Source organism: Falco naumanni, chromosome 4 (assembly GCF_017639655.2).
Source record: "Falco naumanni isolate bFalNau1 chromosome 4, bFalNau1.pat, whole genome shotgun sequence".
In the NCBI taxonomy this organism is placed as follows: domain Eukaryota; kingdom Metazoa; phylum Chordata; class Aves; order Falconiformes; family Falconidae; genus Falco; species Falco naumanni.
In genome coordinates this window covers 15,365,765-15,381,523 of record NC_054057.1, presented here as the reverse complement: position 1 = coordinate 15,381,523, position 15,759 = coordinate 15,365,765, and the positions used below count along the sequence as shown (strand labels likewise).

General features: G+C 43.4%; 1 long non-coding RNA gene across 1 annotated transcript in view; it reads left to right on the top strand.

Moving 5' to 3' along the window:
• Positions 1–11,217, top strand: part of LOC121087824 — a 29,227-nt gene extending 18,010 nt beyond the window's left edge. Inside the window, exon 3 of the long non-coding RNA XR_005827753.1 lies at positions 11,142–11,217. This is a non-coding gene — a long non-coding RNA (uncharacterized LOC121087824). The remainder of the gene's footprint in view (positions 1–11,141) is intronic.
• The last annotated feature ends 4,542 nt before the right edge of the window (positions 11,218–15,759 follow it).

Here is a 15,759-nt window from a genome sequence, read left to right as displayed (position 1 = left end):
AAAAGGATCTGGGGGTCCTGGTGAACACCAGGTTGAACACAAGCCAGCAATGTGCCCTTGCTGCAAGGGAGGAGAATGGTATCCTGGGCTGTATTAGGCAAAGTATTGCCAGCTGGTCAAGAGAGAAGTGGCCCTTCCCCTCTATTCAGCACTGGTGAGGCCACAGCTGGAGTGCTGGGTTCAGTTACGGCATCTCCAGTACAAGAGAAAGGTGCACACACTGGAGAAAGTCCAGTGAAGGGTCATTAAGATGATTAAGGGACTACAGCATCTCTGCTGTGAAGAACAACTGAGAGAGCTGGGATGGTTCAGCGTGGAGAACAGATGGCTTGAGGTGATCTTAATATATATAAATATATGAAAGGAGGGCACACAGATGACAGAGGCAAGCTCTTTTTGGTGGTTCCCAGTGGCAACGGGCACAAACTGAAACAGGTGGTTCCCCCTGAACATCAGGAAACACCTTTTTTCACATAGGGGTGACTGGGCACTGGCACAGTTTGACTGGCAAGGCTGTGGAGTTTCAATCCTTGGAGACGATCGATCGAAAGCCATCTGGACGTGGACTTTGGCAGTTGGCTCTAGGTGGCCCTGCTTCAGCAGGGAGGTTGGACAAAATGACCTCCAGAGGTCCCTTCCAACCTCAGCCATTCTGTGGTTCTGTGATTTATACTAGTAAATAAAAAGATCCACAGCTAATTATCTGGCCCTCAGGCAAGTGATATGGCATAAGTCATGTCCATACCAGCTAAATTCTCTTCCCCGTTCTGAACATGGTGGCTTCGTCTGTGCTGCATACTGGGAGCAATCTCTGGCATATGCTCTCTTCTGAGAGGTCAGAGTGGCTGCTAGGTGGCCTGGGCCAAAAATGTGCCTGGCAGTGTACTAAGCAGCTGGACTGTATCAATGACTGTGATTGAGCCTATGGTCAGCCTATGTTTGGTTTGCTGATAAAAATGTAGTCTTTCAAACCTATTGTCCATATGCCAACCGTGTTAGAGGAAATCAGCATAGTTACCAAGAGATTTTTAGATACAGGTTTCTTCCTTCTGCATTTGTTCTTCATTCATAGATATTAAAAGCATCCTGCATCCTGCCTTGCCTCACAACTCTCCTGGCTCCCCCTCCGCTGCCTGAGCTTTCTGGTGTTTTCCTGATCCTGTCCAGGGGTTTTGCCTGTGGTTTCATAAATCGTCACTCAGCTCAAGGGGTTTTACTGGAAGGTTGGTGCTGAGGCACTTGCTTTCCTTTCCTTAACAGATAGCTGAGGCTATGTAGCACCACTCTGCGACTTACCAGTTGGTTTCTGCTGTGTGGGGAGTTGATTGCAAAGGTGTGCAGAAAGTCAGTTACATTCCTAATGGGTGGCCAGTGTGGAGGCTAATGCTGACACAGCTTCCCAGCTGCTGACTTGGCTGCAGGGATAGGGTGGGGGAGAAATTCAGGAAGAGAGAGGCAGTGAAAAGAAGCCATGGAAAAACACAATAAATGCAAAAATGCTAAACGAGAAGGAGCACAAAAAAGAATAGAAAGAAGAAGGTAATATTCTAGAAGGAAAATAGTGCTAGAAAGAAGCCTAGGGCTAGCAGAGCAGGGAGAGGAAACAAGAATGTGGTGGAATAAACATATAAAACAGAAAAGAAAGGGAAAAAGGAAAACATATTCCTTAGATTCTTTCTTTACATTATTTTTCCTAACGCATGGTCTAAGCACTGTGTAACCAGCTACATCCCTAGATTTGTATTTTGCAGTAGTTCTACCTCACGTTTTATGGCTTTCAACAGCATTTGAGCTGAAGCAGAAGCAGCTTGTAGCATTTTTCTTCCTTTCTGTCCCCCAGTGCCCTCTCAACATTTCCTATGTTCTGCTGACAGTAGGCAGAAGGGTTATTTGGCACCCTTCGCCCACTAGATTGAGTGCAAATGCATTTTGGCAGCGATGCCTGGTAAACTGCATATGCTTTGCACATGGCCCTTCCCTGTAAAGTTTTGGGTAATATTCCACTAGTTTTCTCTCTCATTTATGTTTCCTTTCCCTGTGTAGCCAGAATGTTGGAGAATAAGCATTGGTATAATGCTTACCTTTTGCTAGCTCACCCACACTGATGTATGTTTTTGCATCCCTTTTTGCCTTATCTGTATTTTTTTTCCTGTGTTAGATGCAAATAGGATAGAAGATTCTGCATAAGGCAACGTGCTTTACCAGGCACCAACAAGGCACTCAAAAAATGACAGTGATGTTGGTTGAGTGTTCAAATTCTGCAGTATTTTCACCTAGGCTGTGTAACCTTTTCTTTACTTTTGAAGTGTCCATTTCTATGAAGAAAGGAGAAAACAGGGAGACAATAGTTTTGCTTACAATTCCAAACCTCTCACTCAGCTTTTGTTGTCCAAAATCTCTTTTCTTAGTGCTGATCCAGGCTATTTGTGGAGCTTGCTTTTTGGTCTGTTTTTGTGGTATACTCTTCTATCTCTCTTGTTCGCTGCTCGCTTGGTCAAAGAACAATCAGCTCAGTGCCTTTGCCTTCATAGTTCAGATCTGGAGCATCCATAGTTAACTAGTGCCTTCAGAGAATGTCTTCCTTGTATCATTTCAAACACTGTTACAGTGGTGAAAAACTGACTCTTACAAGCTGAAAAGTGGTGACCTTTGGTCATGAGGGATGTAGGCAAGGCACTGACTGATACTCTCTGTCCCTTAAACAAACAGTTGGTCTCTATATATCTCACTTTTAACACAAAGATTTTAGGAATCTGTGTTTTGATAAGATGCTTCACTCTTACCACTTTTATTGTTCATTTGAACTTTATTTGAGCAGTATAGTAGCCTAAAAAATACTGAAAGCTTCCCACTTCCCAAGGCAGCTATTCTTTATGTAACTTTTAAGAGTACAGAACGAATATCTGGTAGCTCATCGTATTTTAGCTTTTGTTGAAGGAAGGGGACTATTTAATCCATCATCTAGCTCCAACATCTATTGCTAATATTGCTGAACCAGAACTTTTGCAAGATTAAGCTACTTCTTCCCTACACTGTGATGTTGTTCTTCCTGAAGAATCTTCAGTTACCTAACTGTATTATTTTTCCTGTGCACGCTTGTTTGAAAGGATTTCCAGCTGTCCTGGAAATACACATACCTCCAGTGTGGTAATTAGCAATACACAGGTTTCTACTGTGTTCCTATTCTACTTTTGTTGATTGGGTAAATGTAACAACAGCATGGAAGTGCAGGAAGCCTGTGTCACCAGCCTGAGCTGCAAAGCTGCTTGTGTAGGCATGGCCTAAAAGTATGCAAGGGACGAAATTCATGTGTTGCATAGTTCTTTTTATTCAAGTAGTTTGAAGGCAATGAGCTGGCCATGCCACCTCTGATCTTACTTCTGTAGCTGTAAACACCGTGGCCTGTTCTACTCATGTAGCCAAGGGCGATGTGGGAGTGACTTGGCATGCAAGGGCACACTCCAGACCTGCTGCAAGAGGTGCTGAGATGTAGTTAGAGTCACAAATGCCACAGAGTACATCTGAGAGTTTGGGTTTAAGTTGTCTTTGGATAAAATCATATTTATTGGTTTTATTACATAAATAATTGAACAATGGAAAAATGTATGTATTTGGCTAGGAAAGGATTTGCAAAAGCACATGAGCATTCTAACCTCACTCCCTTTGAGTCAGAGTTGAACCCCTAACTTCTGCATTTTTTAACTGTCCTCCTCAAAACATGACAAAGTGTCTATACCTGAATGTGAATGAGAATTTATACAGAATATAGTCACTGCTGTCAATAATTTCTCTTGAATCTTTCCATTGATCTCAGTAGGAATTATACCAAGCCTTTGTTAGGGACATAGATTGTGATGCCTATCACTCCTGATATCTAAACTGGTTTTGTTCTATCAAATGTGTATGTTGCTATGAAAAACTATACACAAATTGTGTCCTTCCCAGAAAAAGCAGTTCTGATGAGGCTTGTACATGGTTCTGGGGTTGTATTACTTTCCAAGTCAACACTTTTACAGGAATAACATCTTCTCCGAAGATTTACAGTAAACAGATGTGCTAGACAAAGGCTGAAGGCAATTAGAAATGTGGTGATGTGATCAGCCAAGAATGTGCTGTAGATCAGTGGGTAAACTTGGCACTATAGTCTGCTTGCAGTACCTGTATCACTTGGTTTTCAAATGAGAGTCCTGATATGTACTGTTGGGGGGGGTTGTGTATTTTTTTTGGGTTTGGTTTTTTGTTTTGTTTTGTGTTGGGTTTTTTTGTTTATTGTTTTTGTTCGTGGGTTGTTTTTTTAACAGAAGTAATTCACATTGCTAGTGTATGGAAAATGACATGAAGTAAGTAGCAAGAATATTACCGTTTCTTTTTTTTGTATTTACTTCCACAGCATTAACAATATAAGAACATGACTGAATAATTCATGTATATTTTACTGAGGCATTCTCTCAAGCAACCGAGGGCTTTCCTAATGGTTTGCCTAGACAGCGATTCCAGTCTGTGCTTGGAATGTTTGATTTGCAGTGCCCCACCACTGTGCTAATGTGTTTTACTTTCATAGCTGTCTCAGTCATATAAAATTGTTGCCCTACCTATAGACTGATAAATACTTTCCCTTCTTTGGCTCTGTCAGTTCACATAAATATTTCATGCAGCTGCAAGCTGATCTGAATGTTTGCATTAATGAACGTCCTTTTCCCTTTGACTTTATGACTGTCGTATTCAGCCAACTCTACCATTTTTAAAGGAGAACACTAATCAGTTTGCATGTATTCTTCTGTTGTAAGCACGCCATATATATATGATCTTATGTGCCCTATTTTGGCTGTATCTTCTTACCTCCATTGTCATCTACCTTACTGTATTGGGTTTCTGTGACAAGGGATTGGTGGTGTGATGGCTACAGGGGTGACTTCTGTGAGAAGAGACCAGGGACCCATGTTGGACAGAGCCAGTCCAGCTGGCCCTAAAATGGATCTGCTGCTGGCCAAAGTTGAGCCCATCAGCAACACTGGTAGCATGTCTGTGATAGCGTATTTAAGAAAGGGTAAAAAACATTGCGCAGAATCTGTGAGAGGGTAGTAAGAAAGAGAGGGTGCCTGCAGCACCACGATCAGAGAAGGAGAGGGAGGAGGTGCTCCAGGTGCCGGAGAAGAAATTTCCCTGCAGCCTGTGAAGACCGTGGTGAAGCAAGCTGTCCCCCTACAGCCTGTGGAACCAGTGTATGTGCCCTGAAGGAAGCTGCAGCCCATGGAGAGCCCATGCTGGAGCAGTCTCCTGGCAGGAACGGCAGCCCATGGAGAGGAGCCCACACAGGAGCAGGTTTTGTGGCAGAACCTGTGGCCCATGGGGGACCCACACTGGAGCAGCCTGTTCCTGAAGGACTGTACCCCATGGAGAAGACCCATGATGTAGCAGTTCTTGAAGAACTGCAGCCAGTGAGAAGGACCCGCACTGAAACAGTGAAGGATTGTATCCTGTGGGAGGGATCCCACGCTGGAGCAGGTGAACGGTGTGAGGAGGAAAGGGCAGCCCAGATGAAGCACTATGAATTGACCACAACCTGCATCACCCATCTCCTGGTGCTGCTCAGGCAGGGGGAGGAGGTAGAAGAGTCAGAAGTGAAGTTGAGGCTGGGAAGACGGGGGTGGGAGGAAGGTGGTTTTAGTTTTGTTTTTTAGGGGAATTGCTTCTCACTATCCTACTCGGTTTTTAATTGGCAATGAATTACATTGATCTTCCCCAAGCCAAGTGTGTTTTGCCCATGACAGTAGGTAATTGATGAGTAATATCCCTGCCGTTATGTCAGTCCATGAGCTTTTTCATCTTATTTTCTCCCCCTGTCATGCTAAGGAGGGGGAGTGAGAGAGTGGCTTGGTGGGCACCTGGCAGCCAGCCAAGGTTAACCCACCACTTTTACCTAAAATGGTTCCTTGTGGTCTTTTAGGCATACCATGTTTATGGATTTACTTTACTGAATGTTTATCAAGAAATGTAATTGGCTGTCAAGGGAAGATGAATGCTTTCTCCCTTGCTTGTGCTCTGTATTTGAATGCACAGAGAAGATGAACACAAACTCATGGGCTCAGGCACCGGATTTGAGCTTGTGTAAAATCTGAAAATGCCCTCCTTTCTGCTGTTTTCTTGTCCTATCTACCACCAAGCCACAAGCAGAAAAATCTGGCTATGGAAGGGCTTGTTTCTAGAGGATTTAGTTGTATCTGTTTCAGCCAAAACTCTTACCTTTGCAACAGTAGAACTAATTATCTGGGCTGAAGTCTCTACTTGGATGTATCTCTTAAATCCCCCATCTCAGGCACTCAATGAATGCTGTCCTTTTCACTTTCTTTGACATTCTCTTACAGGGCAATGAGCAGTGGTATCGCAATACCTGCTGACACATTAACTGCTAGTATTAATATCAGTCTACATATAGCTGAGACAGCTATGTCATTTCTTAAATGAGATGAAAATCATCTCTTAAAAGGGGTTTCTGTTCCCAATAAGCTATGTTCATTTGCAGCAAAGGTGGTGTGCCAAAATATTGTCTAAAACAAAAATATCCTGGTATTGATTGGTGGGGGGAGAGGTGTTCCATGCAAACAAATTGCTTAAGTTGAGTATCTGAATTACAGGCTTTTCCTGCTGAAAAATAGTCTTTGCAGATGTATGTAACTAACAAAACTTGCAGTCTGCTTCTTCCCTTGCAAGTCTTGGAACGGAATGGGAGAATACCCACTGCCTTTCTTCTATTCCCATCAGCTCAAACTGGATTGATGGTCTTTAAGCTAAACATCTCTCCAGCTGCCACCCACATTACAAAGCAAGGGATTCCATCCCAGTGGACAGGCTGAGCTGCAGGGTCAAAGAAGTTTGGGTGCATATGTCCCTTTTCTGGTGTGAATTCTCAAGTGCCTAGTAGAGGCAGAGCCAAACAATGATTTGGATGGGAAGAGCTAAATCAAGCTCAAATGAGTTTGCAGGGCAGGTCTGCATCTGGCTTATAGATCTGCTTCCTTTCAGTGGAAGCCAGTCCGTCAATGATATATCCGTGGTCTTTAAACACTGCCAGGGTAGAATGAGGTGCCTTAGATGGGACCGCTTCTTGCTGTGCTGTGATTCACCCTAGCTGGCCATTGCCTATTGTCAAATGCTGAAAACAGAGGCTCCTTTTTGGAATGGAACTGCCTTATCGATCCTTGTTTACTAGCAAGGATCTCTGGCTCTGGCCGGAAAACTGCTGATGAATGGTGTGTGAGCATATGGGGAGTGAAGCAGTTTGTTTCACAGTTCTGCCTAGTTTACTTTGACAAGTTTTCTTCTTACAAGCAAGAATGAGGCTTTAGAACTGAGACTCTAAAATCATCAGAGAACTTTCACTTGTGGTGTCTGTGTGAGATAATGGCTTCAACTGCTTGAAACTGAGCACAGTTTGACAGCAAGGGCAGGAATGAGGGAAAGGTAAAGTGAGCCTTCTTGCATAAAAGCACTAATATGCTTCAGAAGTCACGGTGGAGACTTAAATTTCCAGTTCAGTCCCAAATGACTTGGCTTTAATAGTCTGTCCAAACCCATTTGACATTCCTTTCATGTCTTTCAGAACATTCAGATTCCTCAAGCATTTGTTGTGCTACCTAATTAATTTGAAAGACTGTGCTTAATCCCAAAAATAAGTTGATGAAGTTTTATAAAGTTTGATCTTTGATAACAAAGCTGAAGGTGCTTCAAAAACAGCAAATTTAGAAAGTCACAAATACATTACTTCGCTCTTGTTCATAATAGAAGCTGTTTTAGTTTATTAATTCTGAGTATAGTGCAGCCACTGGCCTCCTATTTTACTTTCTCAGGCAAATGTTCCAGAGGAGCAAGAGAGCTGTATTCCCTTTCCCATTTACTACTACCCCATGTAGCATGGGAAAGCTGCTTTGTCTCATCCAGCACATATGCAGTGAATACATTAGTGGACAAGGGAAGACCTATGGATGTCATCTATGTGGACTTCTGTAAGGCCTTTGACACTGTCCCCCACAACATCTTTTTTTCTAAATTAGAAAGAGATGGATTTGATGGGTGGATTTGATAAGGAATTGGCTGGATGGTCACATCCAGGGGGTAATGGTCAACAGCTCAATGTCCAGATGGAGATCAATGATGAGTGGTGTCCCTCAGGGGTCTGTATTGGGACCAGTACTGTTTAGTGTCTTCATCAGTGACATAGTGGGATCAAGTGCAGCTTCAGCAAGTTTGCAGATGACACCAAGCTGAGTGGTGCAGCTGGCACACCTGAGGGAAGGGATGCCATCTAGAGGGACCTGGACAAGCTCAAGAAGTGGGCCCATGTGAACTTCATGAGGTTCAACAAGGCCAAGTGCAATGTCCTGCATAAGGGTCGGGGCAGTCCCCAGTATCAATACAGGCTGGGGGATGAAGGGACTGAGAGCAACCCTGTGGAGAAGGACTTGGGGGTTCTGGTGGATGAAGAACTGAGCTGGACATGAGCTGGTAACGTGCACTTGCAGCCCAGAAAGCCAGCTGTATCCTGGGATGCGTAAAGAACAGCGTGACTAGTAGGTTAAGGGAGGTGATTCTGCCCCCTCTACTCTGGTGAGACTCTGCCTGGAGTACTGTGTCCATCTCTGGACTCCTCAGCACAGGAAAGACATGGACTTGTTGGAGTGGGTTGAGAGGAGGGCCACAGAGATGATCAGAGGGATGGAACATCTCTCCTATGAAGACAGGCTGGCAGAGTTGGGGTTGTTCAGCCTGGAGAAGAGATGGCTCCAGGGAGACCTTTTTGGAGCCTTTCAGCACTTGAAGGGGGCTTTTTAAAAAAATGGGGACAAACTTTTCAGTAGGGCCTGTAGGATTAGGACAAGGAGTAATGGTTTTAAACTAAAAGAAAATAGATTCAGACTTGATATTAGGAAGACATTTTTGACAGTGAGGTTGGTGAAACACTGGAACAGGCTGCCCAGGGAGGTGGTAGATGCCCCATCCCAGGAAACATTCCAGGTCAGGTTGGACGGGGCTCTGAGCAGCCTGGTCTGGCTGAAGATGTCCCTACTCATTGCAGGGAGGGTGGGCTAGATGACTGTAGAGGAATGAAGGCAGTGGATTGATTAGCATTGATAATATGCAGCTGTGGCCTTGCTGCAACATCAGTGGGTTGATTGACATGGATGATGTGCAGCTGTTGCTCATTCTTGCTAAGTGGTTCAGTAGCCCTAAGGACTGTGGGAGAGGTGGCTGGGTGGAGGAGGGGTAGTGTGGTCTAACCTCTGGAGGAAGGAGAAGCAGCATGGACAGTAGAGTCTGACTGACAGGAAAAGCCTTGTTGCAGCTTGATAGTTTGTGCTGCAACAGGTGACCTCTAAAGGTCACTTCTAGACCAAACTGTTCTATGATTGCTATGATTCTATTCCATATTTTAACTTCAACTACATCTGGAGCCTTTCCTCTAGGTAGCTCTTTGGCCGTTTTAATAACTGAATTAGCTTTGAGCATTCACAGTGAGTTGTCTCAGTGGTCATACATCAGCTGTGGAGCACTGTATTTGCTGAGGTGCTGTTCTGCTTGCCACATGGATGAGACACATGGTGGAGTGCATCATACAGCTCCTTTTACCCATCTGCCTCTATAAAATCATGAATGCAGAAAGGGAAAGGGGTTATGGTGCCCACTTGGGTCTCATCCCACATAGGGCCAAGGCCTACTTGAATCCTAAGGATGAGAAGCATGGCCATGCTCTGAAATTTAGCCATAATCTGTGAGAGTGATGGATTTTCTAGTGCAACACTCACCAGGTCCCACAGCACAATGCCTATGGCACTTATTGGGAATCTCAGTGCAACAGCCAAGAATTGAGCTGCTCCCAGGACATGGTCCTGATAGACTGAGGTTCCTGCTCATGAGCAGGAATGAGTCCCTGGGACAGCAGGGGATAATCCTTTTTCCATAAGGGAGAAAGAGATGGGAGTGAGCACAACAGCAAGGCAGGCAGGGGCAGGAGCCCTGAGGTGGGGGCGGGCAGAGCCTGTGCTGAAAGTCCTTGCAGCTGAACTTCGAGGCTCACCAAGGCTTCTCAAACAGTGCTTTCAGAAAGCAGGCATTAAATGCAGGAACCTCAACTCCCAGAATGAGCAAGATGTGTGCTCTGGATACAACGCTGCGCAAGCAGATGTTCACAACCTCAGACTGAACTAATGTTGCCAGCCTGAGGGACTACTAACTGTAACTGCTCTGAACAGATTTGCTGAAGGTGCACCTTGTTTGATTATTTAAGTTGTTGAGAAAGATAGAGTACTAGCAACAGGAATAACCTGATACTGAACCTTTGACTATGGCAGGGATGTGAGGGCACTAATAGTCTTTAATGTCCCTGATCAGCCTCACCTGGGGCCTCCACCCACACCTTCTGCCCATGATCCCAGGAGGTCCATTTAAACTCAGGCTGGGGCTTTCAGTCCTGGCCTGAGCTATGTAACAGGTATACCTGTCTCTGGTCTTCCTTCCTCGCGGGATCCTGGGCCTGTATTTTAGGTAGCTTGTTCCTAGTCTTTTCTCTTGGACAGATATTGGACCCATGTTGCAGCATTATCTCCAGCTCTGTCTCTGCCCTCGTCTCCTGTGGGGGTCCCCAGATTGGACCCTGGATCTGGTTCATTACCTTGCCTTGTTTGGGACTGTCAGTGGACCCTGTTACTACCACCAGGCTGCCTGCCACCTTCAAACCCCCTGGGAGTCTGCTCTGGTGAACAAGGGCGCTTCTAGTGTTGTAGTCACCTTTGGTTCCTGGCTTGTTATACCTTGTGGAGCTGCTCTGCTTTTGCTGCTCTCCTACAGGTAAAGTGAAACTGGAGGGCTCTCAGTCTTATTCTCTCTTCTTTTCATGAGTACAAAGTTCACACAAATTAGGATGTCCTTGTGTGTAAAAAGGACAAGAAAAGCTACAGTGAATCTAAATGAAGAATAAAGGATAGTATTAAAGGAGAGGAATAAACAGTTCTAGTTGTTTGGCGCTTCCCACTCTGAATCTGATCTAGCTTTTACATGTCAGTGCAAATTCTTTGGCAGTAAGTTTGTGACAGCACTGTGTACTCCAGCAATCCCTTTCAAATGCTGCATTCTGTTGTTTTCCTCAGCTGTGAAGATTCCCACAAGGAGCATTTCTGAAAAAGTCTGTAGCTGTGGTGAGGACTTCAGAAGGAAAGAGCCCTGCAAGAGTAAAACAAGTCGTGAAATACCTCAGTCTACTTCCGTGAAAGGTAATGACATTTATGCTAAAAAGAAATCGTACTGTACTGGAGGAGGTTTTTATTTTTAATTATCATTAAAAAAAAAGAAGACTAAAGCTGGTGATTCCTGCAAGGTAAAGAGGATGATTCTGCGGCATATGGTCGCAAGGAAGGCTTAGCTCACAGTAGATCATACTGTCAACACACAATACATTCCTTATGTTTTTTGGTTGTATGGTTGGATTGTTTTTTCATGTCCCAGTGATGGCAAATTTGTTGTGATTTTTCAAATGGTTTCCTACAATGCAAAACTTGCCTGTTTCTCAAGTCTTTCAAACCCACAGCCTGCTCGGCTGCATGCCCCGTTTGTGCCTTCAGTTTTGCTTTACTGACCATAACTTGTGATGGACAGAATAATGGTAGTAGCAAAAGCATATTTCTGAAGTAACCTCTAGCCTTCAAGTGTTGAAAGGGAAGGATGGTTATACCAAAGAATCTTGGCTGCTGTTTTTGATACTAAACTTGAGCACAGTTAACTGAAGAAGGAAAATGGTCACATTCTACACAAGAATATGCCCAGAAGGGCAGGTGCTTTGTACCAAAAACTGAACTGAGAGGTTTGCAAAGATAATTAGCATTAACCTAATTTCCCCCATTGAAGTCAAGGGAGAAGGCAGAGTTTGGCTACGTACAGTGCATGGCACATAAGAATTTATAGTGATAAATACTGTTATTTCCTACTAGCAAAAGGCTTTTACTGGATTCTGAGCTTCTGACAATGACTGTATTATGTATCAATATAGCAAAAGCTCTACAACCCAATCACTGTGATTTTTGCTGGTAAAACTGACATTGTGTGAGGAAATTCTGTAGCTCATCATGTCTCTAGACTGATGTCTATGTTGGCTTCTCTACTGCAAATTTTCAGGGAGTTTTGGTGAGCAACAGATTAGTTTGATGGAAAAGGGGGAAGTTTAAGAGACAGTGAAGAACCCAGGTGTCTTCTATGCATTTGCTTTAGCAACCTCGGAGATACTTTAACTCTCCAAATAGAGAAGCAAGGGCTGGGGGAGCTACAGAAAGCATATACTTTAAGTTGTCGTTCTGATAGGAAATTCTTGGTGAGGCTGAGTATGAAGTCTCCTAATGGGCAGAAGAAGGTAACACCTTGTATGGAGTGCAAGGGAAAAGGACAGCCATGGAAAGGATATAAAGAACAGCAGAGCAAAGCTGGGTTTGGGGAATACTGGGTGGCATTGATGTGAGAAGCTCATAAAGTTATGGGAGTGTCAGCTGTATGTGGGAAGGATTTAGAGGGTTGCTGAGAAAGACTTGGGGGCATCACTAGGCGAAGGGGAGAGGCTGGTCTACAGCAAACAGGATCCCACGTGGGCATCCCTCCACAAGAGGCAGGAACTGGAAGGGAAGGGGACCTTAATGGGGAGAGATATAAAAAAAGCTTGTTATAGGAGAGGACTGGGGCACGAATAGTACTCTTTCTGGGAAGGTTAGTGGGAACAAGTTCCCCCTGTAGCATGAGGGACAAAACCCCAAACGGTGATGTGGAGTACATAAGCACAGGGACTCTTGATTTGGGAAACTGGATTTTAAAACTGGAGTGTGGGTAAATGAGAATGATAGAGCACTGGTGTAAGGGTAAACATTGCAGTGAGTCTGAGACATGAGATAGTTAAAAGGAAGGTGTGGTAGACAAGGTGTGGAAAAAGCAGGAAGCAGCCCCTGTATGCATGTACAAGCACAAGGCAGGGCGTGAACCCTGGTTAGGTAAACGTGTTGAGGGGTATATGAATGTTTTGACAGTGATGGACTGCAGTTCTGCTTCTGGTAACACTGTGTGATTGGGAGGTTGTCAGTTCTGGTCACTTGCATAAATGCATATTGCTCCAGTGTCAGATTCTCTCCACTGTTCTATGTTGAAGTTCTTAGTGGATGTGATTTCCCAAAGGCCCTGACAATTGTGGAAATCAGTTGTAAATAATGTCCTCCTGGATCTACTGAGGCAGAAAAGATTGTTGGTAGTGTACTTAATAGTAAAAAGAAGACTTTGGGAGGAAAAAAAGTATTTAAATTTGTTTTAAACTGTCATTATTTGTCTTCACACTGTTTTCTGTCTTACAGGTTAATAATTACCTTAAATACTATTTCAGACATGCCTAGGTGGCAGTTTCAGAACTATGAACGCAACAATCCAGATCTGTCTTATTTTTTGAGCAATTAGAAACACATTTATTCACTGTGAAGCTAGCAAAGAAACATGTGTGAGTTGACTTTTCCAGAGCACTTAGGAACCAAAGTCCTGTGGTTTTGAAATATTCTGCAATACTGAAACTGTTCTATGAAATAAATGTTTTGGAATTACTGTAGTATTTGGAGGAAGGGGTCATGGGAAAAAGTGAGCTGCTAGTAATAGTTTTGGCTGGAGAGCTCACAAGACTATTTCTAGGGCTCTGAATTCATAGCTAAAGTTGCTCCAAGATTCAGTTATGGGATCTGTGGCTGGATAGAGCAATATTAACTTTCTGTAGGGAGTGGCCAAAAATAGAGGAACGCAAGCATCTGGCACAGTACTTATTCTGTAAATTAAATATCCTCATTGTTAGACATCTGTATTTTCTATTCTGTTCTCCATTTAAACATCTGTTGGAGAAAATTTCATGCTGCTGTATTTCTGTTTGCATTGGTTCCTAGTTCCAGATGTTCCCAATGGAATGGGAATAAGTCTGGATAACCAAACAGCTCTGCTGGTGGTATTGTGACAGTTCTTTCACATCTATGGTGATTTGAGTATTAAAATACACTGCAGTGGATCATCCACATAGTACACTGAAGCATCTAGGAAACATTGGTTTCCTAAAACTGAAGCAAATAAGGATGAATGTTCATTTTCCCCTGACCTTGCTATTGTATTCTCTGTATGTTTCCCTTGTTGCTTTCTGGCTAAGGACTCTTATCTGTGAAACCAATTTGGGGGCAAGGAGGGGAGTAAGTCCTAGGAATTATTGTTCCAGGAAAATATGTTCATCTATCAATGGATCTTTAGCTGATAGAACTAGATATGCCTGTTTTATTAGCACCAGCTACTCAGCCTAGTGCATGAACTTGCCATGTAAACATTACCATGCAGATACACTTATAACCATATAGAGGGCCTTACTGCTTCACGTGACAATTAACTGTATAATAAAAATTACTCTTGTATTGTTTTGTTCTTGTAACTGTAGCTATACTAGACTTTTTAAAAGCATCTTCACTGACTTAGTTCACATTCAAGTTTTTAGCCACTTTGAGGTTAAAGAGTGCTACAGGTAACGCAGGTCATGAACAGATAAGACGTTTATTGGTGCTTGCATTTTAAGACAGAAATTTGGAATATGAAATCAAAAGAAAATGTGATGGTGAAAAGGACTGAGGTGGGCCTCCTGGTGGGCAACAAGCCAGAAATGCACCCTTACAGCTAGAATGCCAACAACATCCTGGGCTGCGTTAGAAATGGAGTTGCAAGGCTGAGGGAGATGATCCTTCTTTACTCAGTGCTGGTGAGGCCACATCTGGAGCGCTATGCCCCAGTCCTGGGTTCTGTGTTCCAAGAGAAAAATGGCCATATTGGAGCAAATCCAGTGAAGGACCATGAAGATGAGTAAGGGCTTGGAGCATCTGTTATACAAGGAAAGGCTGAGAGCTGGGACCATTTAGCCTGGAAAAGAGAAGGCTCAAGGGTAACTTATCAAGGTGTATAAATATCTGATGGGAGAAAAAAAAAGATAGAGCCAGATTCTCCCCAGTAGTTCCCAGGACAAGAGAACAAGACAAGAGGAAATGGCTGCAAACTGAAGTACAGGAAATTACAGAAAATTCCATTTAAACATAAGAACAGTCTGCTTTGCTTTTGAATTGTGGTCAAACACTGGACTAGGTTGCTCAAAGGTTGTGGAGTCTCCATTCTTAGAGATCCTCAAAACCTGAGCAACTTGCTGTAGTCCACCCTGCTCTGAGTAGGGTGGTGGGACCTGGTGGTCTTCCAGCCTCAATCATGCTCTGACTCTGCAAGTCTGTTCTCTAAATTTGAAAATTGTAAGCTTTTTGGTAAGTACCTAGTTAAAATACAATGAACAGGAACACAAACTCAAAGCTTATAAAAATGAATGGGAGCTTTCCTGCTGAATGAGTAGACTGATTTCCTACATTAATAAAATCATACTTAAATTATAGATCAAAAAAAGAGATAACATTCAGCCCTGATAGGGAATCAAAAATTATTCAGATAATTGATACTACCCTGTTCTTGTGAATCCTTTATTCACCTAAGTGACTTCTTGAACCTTAGTCCCAGTTAACTGCTTATGAGTAAATTTGATACAGTTAAGTCAGTGCCTGCAGAATATGGATCTTAGTAGACACATTCCTGTCTTTGATTTGTTCATCAGCCTGCCTTGGGCTTTAGAAAAGGTGTCATTTCAGTCATGATTTTCTGACCAGTAGTACAGTTTAAGGGATACACTGAACA